The sequence below is a fragment of the Mesitornis unicolor genome, unplaced genomic scaffold (genome assembly GCF_000695765.1).
Source record: "Mesitornis unicolor isolate BGI_N332 unplaced genomic scaffold, ASM69576v1 scaffold5977, whole genome shotgun sequence".
Lineage (NCBI taxonomy): Eukaryota > Metazoa > Chordata > Aves > Mesitornithiformes > Mesitornithidae > Mesitornis > Mesitornis unicolor.
The window spans coordinates 1-15,839 of NW_010196985.1; the positions used below are offsets into that span (position 1 = coordinate 1).

Genomic DNA, 15,839 nt, shown 5'->3' on the forward strand with positions numbered 1-15,839 from the left:
TGGTCGGCAGCACTCTGGTCGGCTACAAGCACGCAAGGAGTGACAGTCTTTGCGGCCTACTGTACTTCAAGCCTGTTTTGCTTGAAGTTTTAAAAATGAAAATAAGTATTTCTAAAACAAGTTCATACATTTCCAGTCACAACATCCCCTAAAAAAAATTCATCTCTATTATAAAAGTAAATTTTTCAAAAAGGGTAGGTTTTTTTCCATCTAGAACAGGAATTTATAAAAAGCATGATGAGCTAGATCTATTAAAATGTCTAAACTACATGCAGATACACTGATTTGCACAAAAAGTACCTCTGTTAATTTGGATGAACTTGTCCTGAGATATCATATTATGCATGAAGAGTGACCTTTGCGGACAATGTTTGATCACCCAGGTTGCTCCATTTCTGTTTCCAATATTAAAATGTGTAAGACCATGAATATTTTTTTAAAGCGCAAGTAAAAAGCATATACAAATTATTAAATGTGAAAATGACATTTTAATCACAGCTGCATTGCAACACCTACCCTTCTTCAACATTCAGAGAGCCACTCCAGCCAACAGCATATTGCATTTCTTCTTTTCCCTTGTCACTGTGCTTCCATTTAGCTGCCATTAAGAATAAAGACACCATCTATAAAACTGTAGTGTTTTGCATCTCACAGATGTAGCTCTAGTCCTAATCCTTGTCCTCTGTAAAATACATCCCACCACACCTAGATTAAGTATGAATTACAGACTTCGAAGACCACAAAAAGAACACTAAATTTTTAGTGACTTTTCTAAAGAATTCTTATGTTTTCTTAGAAATTTACATGGAACAACATACTACTAAAATTCTGAAATTACTCATTTAAAAATATTTATACAGTAATATCTACTTCATCAAATTTTAAAAGGTTCAGTTAATGAAATGAGGATTTTTAGGAGAAAAGTACTAAGAAAGGGCAAACTTATTCTGGAAAGATTACTGAAGATGAGCCTAATCAAAGAGGAAAATTTTAATTTTAACCACCAAGAACAAAATGGGAATCCTACATTACATCTCACAATTTTTAATCATTGCATCATAATCAAGGTTAGAAAACACTACATTCAGTTATTCACAAGGTGCTATAACAGCCGACGTTTGATTGTTGAATCATCTCTCAGGTGCCAAGGAACAAATAAAATAAAATAAAATTAGTGTTGTGTGTCATCTGTCTGACACCTAAAACCTGAGACACAAGGACATTTCTGCCATTGTGCCATTCAGCAGAAGCAGTTCTCTAGTAGGTGAGCTAAATCACCTCCTTATTCTTGATAAGAACTTTCTGAGGAGTACTGCTATCTTTTCATTTTTGGTGAAAAACTATCAACTAAACTACATCAGTTTTGGCACACACAGCTTGTCAGGAAGTGACAAATGTAGCAGGATAACTCAATGCAATCTGCCCAGTTATGCAACTCTGAGCTTCAACAGCCTGTTTGTTTTAAAATGGTACAATATTCCCCATGTCGGGAGGTTTCACTTCATCACACTCACATGCCACCAACTGCAGCTGTTTATAGCACCAGCACCCTAGGCAACAGCACATATGTAAAGAGCAGCTGGCTGATCCGTGTTCATATCTTACTAAGGGTACCTTAAAAAGTTCTGAGCACCCTGCTTTAGAGTAAAATATAAAGCCATCCATTCTTCAAGGAGAAAGATACTCTATCAAAGGTAGATATCTGAAAAACAATCCACCTCAGTACTTCCTCCTCTAAGTGACACTGGCTCATTAGCTCTTTTTTTGCAAGGGAAAATTAAAATAAGGTCAAATATTTCTTAATGGCTAAATTAATACAAAAATTTTGGTTTTCTTATTGAAAACAATGTCAATATCTCCGAGCATCTCAAACAACTGCATAGTTACAGTATATATTAAATTAATTATACATGATTAAATAGGTTTCTCAGATCAAAATATAGCTGAGAAGTAAGGAGAGAACTCACTTGGCAAGCAGCACCTACAAAATGCATTATGTATACTATAAGACACTAAAAAATTTTTGAAGGTACAACTTCGAGGGTAAGCAGATGGGAGTGGGGGAAACAATCTTGTCCTGATTACTATTAAGTGTACCAGCATATATACTTAGAGGAATGTATACTTACACACTAAAAATACTGCTTTCTGTTCATTAGCTATTACCATCAGGTCGTTTGTTGGTGACAAGGACAACACACAGTCCTGAAGCCAGTAATTTCTCTGGTTCTTGGAAGTAGATTCCTCTTCTTCCTACAGGTAAAGCTTTCATCAATGTATGCAACAATTTTTAAATGCAGCAGAACTTGCAATATTATAAATGACAACATTTTGATCTGCCTGCAATACCAGCACTAAATGGACTATTACCTATTAAGTCACTGGAGCTCCAACTGGCATGAAAAGCCATGAGAAATACATCAACTTTGCACTTATTCTGTGCATTTACAAACCAGAAAATAAAGAAGTACTCATTACTAATTTTACTCTTCAAAATCTTCTTTCACCAAAGAAACACTAAAAGACTGATACTTAATGTTTTATTATTATTGATTAAAGACTGGAAAGGATCTCTTTAGTTATTCTCATTATAATCCATACTCAAAATAAACAATTTATCCAAGCCTATACGCTGACCAGCATTGAGTAAATATATGCGCAGATGAAGAAAGGAACTAAGCTGGCAGGGTATCATTATGTGCCTTTCCACAAGGAACTTTACAAAGAAACAAATTCAAACTAAGAAGTGCCAAATTTTAAGGGTTTAACAGTGGGTACGTTAGATAGGTTCATTAGGTACAAAAGCAATGTTTCCTGTGAGCAACAAGTCATATTTGACAAGAACAAACATGGGTAGCTCTTGCTAATCACACTTCAACAGCAGAAAGTAGGTAACGGAGTTTGAGCAGACTGCTATAAGATCTCTCTGAAATGTTACTCCTGCTTTCTTAGTTCCATCCTATTACCTTGAACACTGCAATAAAATCACTTTCCCTTGCCACAGACTCCATTTCCATAGCCACATATCCAATCGTACCTCTTCCTAGCCCTCCAAAATACTACTCCATCCTCTAGCATCTCAAAGCAGCTACACACAAACAAAAAGCCCAACTTCAGTGTGATAATTTTCTGATCCATGTCATTTATTCTGTTGTAATGAAGTTGCATGTACTTGAAAATAAACACATCTAATCTAGGCAGCAAAAAAAGCCAAAACACTTAAGGAAGAATTTCCATACCATACTTATAATGAGCTATTTATTTCATTTATTTCCTTTCATACGGTTGTACCATAAAGAGAGTCACTTTATGCACGCAAGTGTATGCTGTGTGTCCATCATAAAGTCTCCATTAGCACAGTATAAATGTTCAGTTACCTATCTTTGTCCACACTATTGCTTGCTTTGTGCAAGACAGCATCCTATTTTCATGTCATTTTTGTCTGCCAGTGAATACCAACCTCTATAGCAACACATTTTTCCAAGTTACTGACATTTTTCAAAACTTTATAAAGCCATGATGAAGTTAAATGGGATACTCGTGAAAATTTTAGCTCCTCATGACAGATATGAACATGTCATATGTAAAATCACATAACCAAAACCGAAAGAAAATCCTTTCTAGTAATTTTTAATGTAATTATTTTCAAATGAGGAAAAAGAAACAAAAATAAAAGACTTCTGTAAGGATTAAGAGGAATTAAAATTATAATTTCATTTAAATTTGCTGAGATATCTGCACGCACAAAGAACTTGAAATCTAAAGACATAAAATATAGTCATCTCATGTTAATGACAAAAATAAGCTAAGAGTTGAAACAGGAAAAGCACTGAACTTCTCAAAAGAAAATACTTTAAAAGGTGAAAGACAGAATGATTAAAATAAGTATCTAGGACAGGATTTCAGCATCATCATCCCTACAAAATAGCTATTCAGTTCCATAAAAAGACACTTCATGGAAAAAGAGAAAACTTAAAAAAAAAATATTTTTTTTTTTAATTTTCAATGCCTTCTCAAAAGTTATGTTCCATGAAATAGACATTTGTTCAAGTGACCTGAGTAATTCCAAGAAAATATGCATTTTACACCAACTATAAAGCAAATCAACCAACAGTTAAAAGTTGTAAAAAAGGAATTCATTGTTATATTATACTAATAATTCTTAACTCTGTGCTAGACTGATGCACTCATTTTGGTGTGTGCTCAGACATACAGACTTACATATTTATAAGCTTCTACACAGAACAACCCATTTGCTGTGGATGTCAGTTCTTGCTTTCTGAATAGTTTAACCTGGAACTGCCAGCAACTTTGGAGGAAAACAAATAAGCAGAGGAGAAGGAGGTCTTTAGCTAGAAGGGTGTGAACTATCTCACAGAAAAGCCTGACATTTTAAAGAGTGAAAAAGAAGGCAATTTCAATTTAGCAACACCTGCTGGTTCTACAAAATTACAACCTAAGTAGTAAACAAAGCATTTATTCTCTTCATTAAGGAGGTTATAAACTTTACAGCACATCTTACAAAGGCTTGAGAAACACACTCACTTCATGGCAATTATAGAGGACCTGAATATCGATCCTATTTTAACGTTTTTATACTCTCGTTATTCCCTGACATCAGCATTGATGATTCATCCCTGGAGATACCATCCTCATTTCAAATTGTGTCTCACCTCAGCTGAAAAAATCTGTTTCCCTGCTGAAATAAGTAGTTACAAGAATACTGCCCAACATCTTGGGCATACTTTTGCATACTGAGATAAATACAGCAGATAAGAGAGTTTTGTTAGGAAGGTGAGGTCTGGATTCCTCAGTCTCTTAGCTCTCTCCAACAGGCAACTAATCAAGCAGCTCTGTTATGTTCAGATCATCCATTCCGGTGCAGAGGACTTCTACACAGGCAGCTTCCCTAACATTTTATGCAAGGCAGCTGGAAGTCTCAGCCTTACCAACAATTATAGACCAGCAGTGTTATTCTTAGTTGAACTAGTTGGGCAGAGGGATGTTTTTCCCCCTTTAAAGAGCAACTGGGTGCCCCAGCCTACCTATGTAATTCGATACCTCCTGTAACACCATCCACACATCACAACATAAAAGGAGCACTACCTGATCATTAGAAAGATCCTTGTGTCAGTGGTCTGTGACTCAGGAGTGTTTGATTTATATACACTCACGGTAGATTATTATAACTTCACTGCTGTGCCCTACTTAGTGTCTCTGGCTAGCTATGGAACAAACAAAAGATGCCCTCAACTGAAGCAGCACAGAAAAATGTGTTCATACTTTAGTGAGAAAAAAACCTACAGAATACAAGAATTTGAGTCATTATCACAATAGGTAACATCCAAGCTACATTTAGAAACAATTACAGAAGCAAGGGAGAAACAAGCAGTCACATTTAAAACACCAGTCAAGATCCTTCTTGTCCAGGTGATAACTATATAGGAAAAAAAACAAACAAACCACAACACACACAAACAAGTGGAAACATAGCAATGAAAACTCGTTAGAGACAGATAGGAACTTACAGGTTCTTGTAATTCTGCTTCATCCCAGGCTCCCCAGCCACCATCTTCCCAGCCTGTTGATTTGCCTGCTTTAAGTGAAAAAAGATTTTTCACATAAATATAGCATAGGCAAGGAAAAACACAATCAAAAAGGATTGCTGGTGGTTGTTTTCCTTTCCCCACCAATGAATTATATATTTTTTTTAATGGCAGATATTGAATGAGTTCTACAGAAAGAACCATGAAGTAGTAGAAATTGGTATCTTATTTCTCTGTATTTACTTCCATTTTTGACACTATGGAAAGTTATAACAGAAGATGTAATCAAACTACAAATTGGAAACAGGTGTAACACCACCTGTGCCACATTAATTCTGACCGACTACATCTAGGACTCAGGGCAAATTAACATCTACACTGTTAACTGCTACAACATATCATTGATCCTTCAACAGGGCCTCTCTGCACTTTACTAGAACAAATTATTCAATCAAATTTGTCATATCTCAGCTTCTCCATACCTATTTCAAGAGAGCCAATTTGCATTTCTAGTTTTATAGAATGAAAGAGTGAGGGCATGAAAGCCCTCTATATCCACTTGACAAAAAAACTTTCTCCAGTGGGTACAGAGACCTAAGACCCTAAGAACTCATTGCAAAATTTAACATTTAGCTTTATTTAACTAATTATTACTGCTCCAAAGACAAAAAAAGCCCCATCTTGTACATATTAGGTAGCTACAGAAGGAAAGTATGGGACAGCAGGCTATCTCCAACCCTTCAGAACCCCACATATATGTGTCCAGATGTTTTACTAACTGGCATAAGACGATGTGTAACACATCACAAGAACCACATATGCACAATTTTATGATAAACAGTATTTCTATACATAAGTAAAATCTCTTCCTTTCCATAATGGTGGATTGTGGTTTGGTTTAAATCAATTGCAGGATCAGTCAGTAGCAACATAAGCTCATTTGAACAGGGAATGACAGTACATGGAAATTCACCTGTGGCAACAAAACACCTGAGCCCATAATAATGCAGACCCCGCCAACACTCCCAAAGCGACCAAAGCAAAAGCTGAAGTGGCCTCCGAAGTGAAAATAAGCACAAGGACCTTGGCTACTCACCTCTTTACAAGAAAACAGAAGAAAATTAAGGAGACACTGATAGCTCTCAATTGTGTCATTCAGAAAAACCACAAGCTTACAAAATACCTTAAACACCTGAGAAAACAGGGATTCAGAGACAGACCCAATTCTCAGTTGTCTTATAAGAGTTAATATATTAGTCTTAAATAAAAAACATCTCAAATTTTATCATCTAAAGATACAGAATTTGATGTGAATTTAAAAGCCTATGTAAAGGGTAATTATGCACAGGCATTCAGAAGTAGATGTGCAGTCCTCAACCACCACCATCATTGGGACCTTCAATAACCATGTCGTGGTTTAACCTCAGACAGCACCTAAGCACCACGCAGCTGCTTGCTCACTCCTTCCTGCCTCCAGGCAGGATTGGGAGGAGAATGAGAAGAACAAAAGTGAAAAAACTTGTGGGTTGAGATAGAGACAGTTTAATAGGACAGTAAAGGAAGAAATAATAATAGTAATCATGATAATAGTAATAGAAGAATATACAAAACGAGTGATGCACAGTGTCACTGTTTACCACCCACTGACTGGAACCCTGCCAGTCCTGAGAAGCAATCCCAGTATCCCAGGCAACTCTCCCCAGTTTATATACTGAGCACAATGTTGTATGGTATAGGATATCCCTTTAGCCAGTTTGGATTACCTGTCCTGGCTATGCTCCCTCCCAGCTTCTTGTTCACCTCCTCACCAGCAGAGCACTGGAAGCTGAAAAGTCCTTGAGTTAGTATAAACACTACTTAGCAACAACTAAAACATCAGTGTGTTACACAGAATCACACAGAGTATTAGGAGTTCGAAGGGACCTCGAAAGATCATCTAGTCCAATCCTCCATCAGAGCAGGATCACCTAGACTAGGTCACACAGGAACGCGTCCAGGCAGGTCTTGAATGTCAACATTATTCCCATATTAAATCCAAACTACATTATACCAAATACTAGGAAGAAAATTAACGCTACCCTAGATGAAACCACAACCAGGACAAAGCATCACTGTAGTTAGTAGAAAAGCCAAGCACTGACTTCCACCTAGATGCACTAGCATGAAATCTGAAGCAGTAGCATCAGTAAGACTTCAAGATTTTTTGAAGGATTTCTTTCAAGTTTCTCATTAACTGATGTAATGGTTACTTCGATCAAAAGAACTTTAAATGGCATGCCTCAAATTTGTCTAAATTTAGTTTTAAGCAAGCAAGATTTTGCCATGTTGGATGATCAAATACTAAGGACAGGAAGATTTGTATCAAGAACGCTCCAATTTTAGTTGGTCTAAAAACTCTGGTCCCTTTACCACTAAACAAAGAAAGGCAGAATCCAGTACAACAAAACAGACATTTGTATTCTGTCTGTTTAGGCAGATTTTTAAACTTTTGTGTGGGTAATGAAGACAAAAACACAAAAAAATATTTTAGCTTAAGAAAAACTTTCCACCAATGCTGTTAAGAAGGTAAGTCAGAAGACTGTAAAAGACAAAACACCCACACCATTAACAGCCTTTGTTGAAATCGAAAGCCTGTACTATCTACTAAATGGGTGAGTCAGCCAGTTTTACTGCATCATCATCAATACAGATCTGACTGCACAGTTATTTTAGGCATAACTATATAAGCAACAAGCTTCCAAGGGTCCCAGAGGTTAAGAATTCTCCAATGTACAAATATATAAAGGAGAATTATGGCTAATATTGTTGAATATAAACCACAAGAAGAAAACAGTAACTAACTTCAATGTTTAGTTTAAGATAGCTAACAAAATTCTACTTCTGATTGCATTTTATTATCTCAAAAGACAACAAAATCTCCCTCTTATAGAATTCATAGAGGAAAGGAATCTGCCAGTGTGCCACAGTTCAGAGAGAAACATAACCACATCCAAGAAACACAGCTGGGGCCAATGCCTTCCCTACAGCACAGAGAACAGAGCAACCTTTCCAAGAAACCTCAGACACTTCAACTCTGAGACTGAACATCCAACATAAAACTTCAACTGTGAGGATTCTTGCTGCCTCTTTGTGAATTTGAAACTTCTGAGCTGCTTTGGTGATAATGTGTAAGATAATTCGTTTTAAGCATATTTATCATAAACTTAATACCCAAAACAACAATTTCTACTGATACGTATGTCTTGTTTAAAAAACGAGAACAGAGGAGAGGGAAACCTTAGCAACAGATCTAGACCAATGAGGTCTAATTCAATATGACAGGTATTTTTACTCGGTCTGACTTCCTCCCCAAATTGCAGCATGTAACTCCAAGTGCAAAAAACTGCCAGTGTCCTTGCAGCATGATGACCTAGAGCAGGCAGCAGAAGCTTCCCCTCCTGCCCTCACCTCTATGCCCCAGCTCGCTGCAGCAGGTTACCAGAGGGCACACTTGGCATGGGATTGCCCAGAAGAGTCTATGTTTGCCCAAGTGGGAGAGTATGCATTGAAAACTGGATGCCCAAAGCCACAAAGGTCAAACTACCCCTACCTACATTAATATATAGCTTTAAAACAAGCAAGATCATGGATCTTTTTTTTAATACATACAAAAAATTCCAACTCATGCACAAGCCAATTATCTGTGCTCAACAGGTTTTAGATTACTGCCCATAAACTATCAAGCTGCATCAGTCAAAAATCTAATACTTATTGTACATTCTTTACACAGAAAAGTGATAAACAAATGAAGTTATGCATCAATTTGTTTCATATCTTAATGAACTGGATTTGGCTGGGATGAAGTTCACCTACTTCATAGTAGATGGTATGGTGCTGTGTTCTGGATTTGTGATGACACAAACACAGTGATGTTTCAGCTACTGCTGAAAAGTGCTTACACATCATCCAGGCCTTGTCTGTTTCTCACACTGCCCTGCAGGCAAGTGGGCTGGGGATGCACAAGAGGTTGGGAGAGGACAAAGGACAGCTAAGCACAACTGGCCAAAGGGATATCCCATACCATACGATGTCATGGCCAGTGATAAAAAGATCTGGGGGAGAGAAGGAAAGAGGGAGAGGGGATGACTTTCAGAATCATAGCATTTGCTTTCCCAGGCAGCTGTTACACATGACAAAGCCTTGCTTTCCTGGAGATGGCTGAACACCTGTCTGTTGATGGGAAGTAGTGAATGACTTCTTTGTTCTGACTGCACGCACAGCTTTTGCTTTACCTATTAAACTGTCTTTATCTAAGTCCACAAGTTTTCTCACCTTTACCCTTCCAATTCTCTTCCCCATCCCACTCTACAGGGGAGTAAACAAGTGGCTGTGTGATGTTAGCTGCCTACCACAGTTAAACCACAACACTTAATTGCATGTGTGTAGCTTGTTAGGTTTATGACCTTACAGCTTGTTTCCCAATCATGCTTTAAGCATTCATAAAACTAATAACCAATCATTTCTTGCACTATTACTTAAGTGCAAGAGCTTCATATTTTTTCTTATGTATATTTACTGCAATTCTGATACAATTAGATTACATAATTAGTGGAGAAATAGAAGCAGTTTATTGTCTCTTCAAGCCAGGGAACATTAGAAATAGTTTACAATCTTCTTGCTGTTCAGTAACCATAGACAATTTATTTCCAAAGCTCTTCCAACGTGAGGATTGACCAATACATTAGATTGTTTTGCACATTACTAGGAAGCCCCTTTTGAGACTAGAATTACATTTGTTTTCTCTTATCACTTCAGACATCCATGACTGGGAAAAAAAAAAATGACGACACTCAAACTAAGTTAGTTTGCTAACCTGAAGAAAAACCACTCGAGCCATTTCCTTTAGGTGGTCACAATTGCTTTCAACAGAATAAAAGACGACTAAGTTAAAAATAATAGACACACTAGATTCTTCAAAGTAATGCTGCAAATTTCCATGGTTTACATTTGCAACTTAACACTAATTTGAGGTACCATAGGGTGGGGACACACACATACACACACAACTTTATGATGTTATATAGCACAGGAAACACATGAAACGGATTACATACAAAACACAGTATTTCAGCTTTCTTTCAGGTGTGACAGCTTAAGTTATAGCAATAAAGAAGGAATTCTATCCAGTAAAGGAGGTGCTAAAGCAGCAAAACACTCAAGTGTGACAACTTGAACAAAGTGCTGACGCTATTCTGTCGTGTGTTAAGAGCACATCATTTAGTCTTCTCCATATCTCACAATGCATTAACAACTACAGATATGCATTCTATCTGTGTTATGTTACATTCTTATGATATTTTATGTGAAAACTGAAAGAAAGGTATCTTAAATTAACATAACACAATCTGGAGAGGGAGAATCTGATTAAAGAGGCAATACAAAAGAGCTTGTCAGAAGACTCTTCAACAGGCATACAGCAAATTCAATAAGAGAGATACAGAAGCAGTTAAGAAGAACCCTACTGCTAAATGCAATCTAGAATTTTATTTTCTTTGTAACCTTGTTTGCAAGTCTGAAATAAAAAGCCTGGCCTTCTGTATTTCCGAATTAAATTAGTTGATGCAGATAAAGCAAAGCGTGCAAGCACAACTCCAAAGATGTTATTCAGAGGAACTGGTCTGAAAAGCACTTTTCAGGATGCTGGCAATGTAGCAGGGCTGGATTTTGGAGAAGATTTTCTCTGCCAGGCTTAAGCCATCATTCCTACCATAAAAAGCAGTAAAGTGACACCTCATAGCTCTGAGCAATGCACTCCCATCAGATCAGGGGGCTGAAGTTTTTTTCCCCTCAACTAAGCAGCAGTATCTCAAAGCTGTGTGCTGTGCCATGCACCGCTCTGAAGTGACCAGCTTACTATCACAGATGCAGGTATCATTGCTTGGGAACTCCCAAGGACAAGTTTGGGTTTGTTTTTATTTTTTTTAGTAATTTTCTTATTAATTTCATTTAGGTAATGGGAGATAAACACATTTGGCAACTAAAACTATCTGCACACCAGAAAAGCACTGGTGTTATTTCGCATTAACACCCACAAAGTTTAGTGAGCAGTAGTCCTACCTGACTATGTCACTGAATTCCTATCACCAAGCCTATCAAATGTTTTAAAACAGAGTTCAAGCTCACAGTCTACTGGAAGAACAGACAGACCTAGGAGTTTAACAATAGCCAACAAGTATCCCAAAACATCTTCAACACAGCATGCTGTCAAATTACATGTAATGCAAATACTTTCAATTACCAGTATTTGCACATTTGAATAAGCAGTTTTCAAAACCACTTAGATACCACTAGGCTCAGGCTCCACAGAAGATTTATGCCTCATTATTAGCATTAACTTTTCCCAAGTATCTTAAATTCTCATGCTTTATTAGTCCTGTTCATTAGATATGAAAAAGCATTCAAACACTGTTTTTCTCCTAGCAAATAAAGGAATGGGAACTCCATATGAAACATCTTTAACCAGCTTACTGCATAATACTGTTTTTATTTAAGCCACATGAGGCAAGATCCACCCCAACACCTTTTATTCCATCACGTACAATAAAAAAGTAGCCGCATTTTAGATCACATCAATGGTCACCTCAAACCATCTATGAACATTTCGTAAGTTATTTCAGCATTGCATTAATGGCCATTTTAACACACGATCACATAATGCAAGCAAGGAGAACAACAGGAACCCTTTCAGCACATACTTTTAGAAACACAAACATATTACAAGCTTTTGCTTTTATCTTCAGTGTTCAAGAGGCACTAACTGGACCCTACTAATTCCAGAATCCCTCCTTTAGATACAGATCTCAAAAGAAAAGCTATATTGAATCTATATGCATTTTTCAGAGCACTATTAGAGTCAAATGACAAGCACAAATAGCAGCAAGTAAATGTTTTCTACCAAAAGTTTCAGACAATAAGACTGGCTGTATAAAATTCTTCCAGTATTACTTTCTTCCAAGTGCTTTTCAACAATAAAGAAAATTAAATTAAATCCTGAACAGAGAAAGAAAGCAGTAATAAAATATAACAACACATATACAGAAGATTTAGTGGTAACATTAACTAGTTGAACATATAGTGTACTTTTAATACTTTTTCACAATTATTGTGTCATATTTTTACCAGCACCTGTAGTGACAGGACAAGGGCCAACAGTTGTAAACTGAAAGCAAGTTTGAGTTTACCCTCAGCAAGTTTGCTGACGACACCAACCTATGCAGTGTGGTTGACATGCTGGAGGGAAGGGATGCCATCCAGAGGGACCTGGACAGGCTGGAGAGGTGGGCCTGCACAAATCGTATTAAGTTCAACAAGGCCAAGTACAAGGTCCTGTATCTGGGGGCAATCCCAAGCATAAATACAGGCTGGACAGAGAACTGACTGGTAACAACCCAGGGGAAAAGGACTTGGAGGTGCTGGTTGATGAGAAGCTCAACGTGAGCTGGTAATGTGTGCTTGCAGCCCAGAAGGCCAACTGTATCCTGGGCTGCATCAAAAGAAGCACAACCAGCAGGTTGAGGGAGGCGATTCTCCCCATCTACTCTGCTCTTTTGAGATCCCATCTGGAGTACTGCATCCAGTTCTGGGGCCCTCAATATAAGAGGGACATCAAGCTGCTGGAGCGGGTCCAGAAGAGGGCCACAACGATGACCAGTGGGCTGGAACACCTCCCCTATGAGGACAGGCTGAGAGAGTTGGCGCTGTTCAGCCTGGAGAAGAGAAGGCTCCAGGAGACCTTACTGCAGCCTTCCAGCTCCTGGAAGGGACCTAGAAGAAAGCTGTAGAGGGACTTTTTACAAAGGCATGCAGTGATAGGACAAAAGGTAATGGCTTTAAACTGGAAGAATGTAGATTTAGATTAGATATTAGGAAGAAATTCTTCACTATGAGGGTGGTGAGAAACTGGAACAGGTTGCTCAGTTAAGTTGCGGAGGTGCCCTCCTTGGAAGTGTTCAAGGCCAGGCTGGAGACAGCTTTGAGGAGCCTGGTCTAGGGGGAGGTGCTCCTGCCCATGGACTAGATGGACTTTAAAGGCCTCTTCTAACACAAACATTCTATGATCTCCCCCTCTTTTACTTCCTCCACAGACCTTTTAATCTTTTAAAACAAGGACCTTGCTGTTTTCTCTCATAGCTCTATTTACAGCTGACAGACTTTACAAGCATCCTCACTAACTTCTTCAAATGCCTTCCTTTCCATGCTGTTGTCAGAAAGCCAATACATCAGCCAAATATAGTTAACACAGTACAGCACTAACAATGTACAGACCAGTGTTTCATTCCTCTGTACTGTCTATCCTGGGCATGGATCTGTTGGTACTACTTCTCTGTGGAGAACACCACCTCTGTGCCAGACAGCTCACCTTTCACTACGCATTGCCTCACACAACAGAAATCTGCTCCACAACTTCAGACTGCAGCTGCTGTAAGAATTATTGTCTTTTAATTTAAGCTGCCAAACTAAATCCCTAGTATATCTGAAGCACATTTTGCATTATTAGACAACCCTGCATGCACATTTGTTAACTTTATGAGGTCATCTTAAAACAATTTCACTCTCCTAGCAAACAAAATTACAAGTCTTACAATTACCCTGTGATGCACAGAGTCTGTAGTCGAAGACCTTTACCTACACACTACAGAATAAGGACCAACATAGGAGAACAACCGAGCACCTGAAACTTCAAAACAGCAGGAAAACCTGAACTTTTAGGTGAAGATGCAGCACCCACGGCAGAACATCCACCCTTTATCACAGTAACAATGTCGGGCACTCAGCTACCCCCAGTTACCCCCTACACGTCCCCGCACACCCTTGAGCGAACAGGGACGGTGAGGAGAGCGGGAACAAGCGAGCCCAGAGCCACCCCCGGCTGTGGCCACCAGGCAGGGGCGCACGGCCCCGCCGGGACAGGCCCCCGTCGCCGGGCTGCTCTCCGCGGGACAGTGGAAACTCCCACCCCACGGAGCTCCAAGGGGGCCGCAGGGAAAAGTCCCAACACTGCCGCCTACACAGACCCCGTATCAGACCGGGCTAGGCCGTACTCCAGCTGCCCGGAACCACGGGGCGGACTCACCGCTCTCCTTGCCGGCTGCGGAGCTGCCCTGACGGCGGTGCGGGCACAGGAAGGCGCGAGCCGCCTCTAAGTCCTGGAAGGAGCCGAAGGGGACTAGAGCGCACGACATGGCGTTACCGGTATCGGTGCCAGTACGGGTACCAGTACTGGCACCGGTGCCACCACCCAACCCGGAAGCGGTCGCAGAACTCCCCTCACAGCCGGCGCCGCGCGGCCCTACGCAGGGCGCATGCGTGGTGTGAGGCGTTCTCCGCTTCCGCGTGCCACGATAGCCGTCACGTGACTCCGACAGTCGAGAGTCTGGAGGGTTGGTGGCGCAGCCCCGAAGGCGGACGGAGTTGTGGAGGAGCTCTGGGAGCAGCGGGTGTGTGTCGGGATTGCGTCCTTCATCCGCCGGGCAGCGAGCAGTGACCCCGCAGAGAAGCAAGGTCGGCAGTTCCTGAGGAGAATAGCGGCCTACGTGTCCGTTTTTTGCCCTGGCCCGAAAGCTTGTAGCTGGGTGGCATAGAAGTACCTGGGGCCGCTGACGTAGAAGTTGCCGTAGGCCTGCAAAGCGGCTCAGGCACCAGCACTAGGGAGCAGCTGTGAACGCCCAGTGTTAGCAAGCACAGGAAGAACAACGGCTGCCAAGTACTGTGTTGGCTTCCCAGGGCCAACTCATGATGCTGGCGCTGGCAGTAACTGGCATGTGGGAGTTCTACTGGTGACAACGACTGCGTACTTGGCAGGAAAGGCAGGACCTCTTCCCAGCTGGCCTGGGTCTAAAGGAAGGTGCTGTGAGATGCTGATACAATTTCATCATCCAGGCCTAATGATGAACTCAACATGGCTTTATGCCTGTGTTACTTTGATGAATAGGGAATGCCTTTAAGGAGTAATGAGGACAGGGTTTCTTTCAATCTTAATTGCTCTTGCAAATAGAAAGCTTTTGTTTGGGTTTGATTTCACCCAATTTCTAGTCTTTCTCTAGACACTGAGGCATCTTAGTTGCAGCAGTGATTGTGTTGAATGACGTTTGCTGTGGAGTGACATCATTGTAATGTTGACAGCTGATCCATAGCCTCAAAAATCTCCCTCTTAGGTAAGGAAAAAAGAAAAACCATGTGTGAGAAGAACACCAGGGGATATTTTCTGGTCCTCAAGAAGCAAATTGCCTGCTCCACAGGATTTCAGACTTTTTG

At 39.9% G+C, this 15,839-nt stretch overlaps 1 long non-coding RNA gene across 1 annotated transcript; it reads right to left on the minus strand.

Annotated features, from left to right (window-relative positions):
- Positions 1-516: 516 nt before the first annotated feature.
- Positions 517-14,777, minus strand: LOC104543933. The gene is made up of 4 exons (XR_728163.1): positions 14,655-14,777; positions 5,529-5,593; positions 2,130-2,253; positions 517-598 (listed from the first exon to the last, which is right to left on the minus strand). It is a non-coding gene; the product is annotated as an uncharacterized LOC104543933 (long non-coding RNA).
- Between the last annotated feature and the right edge of the window lie 1,062 nt (positions 14,778-15,839).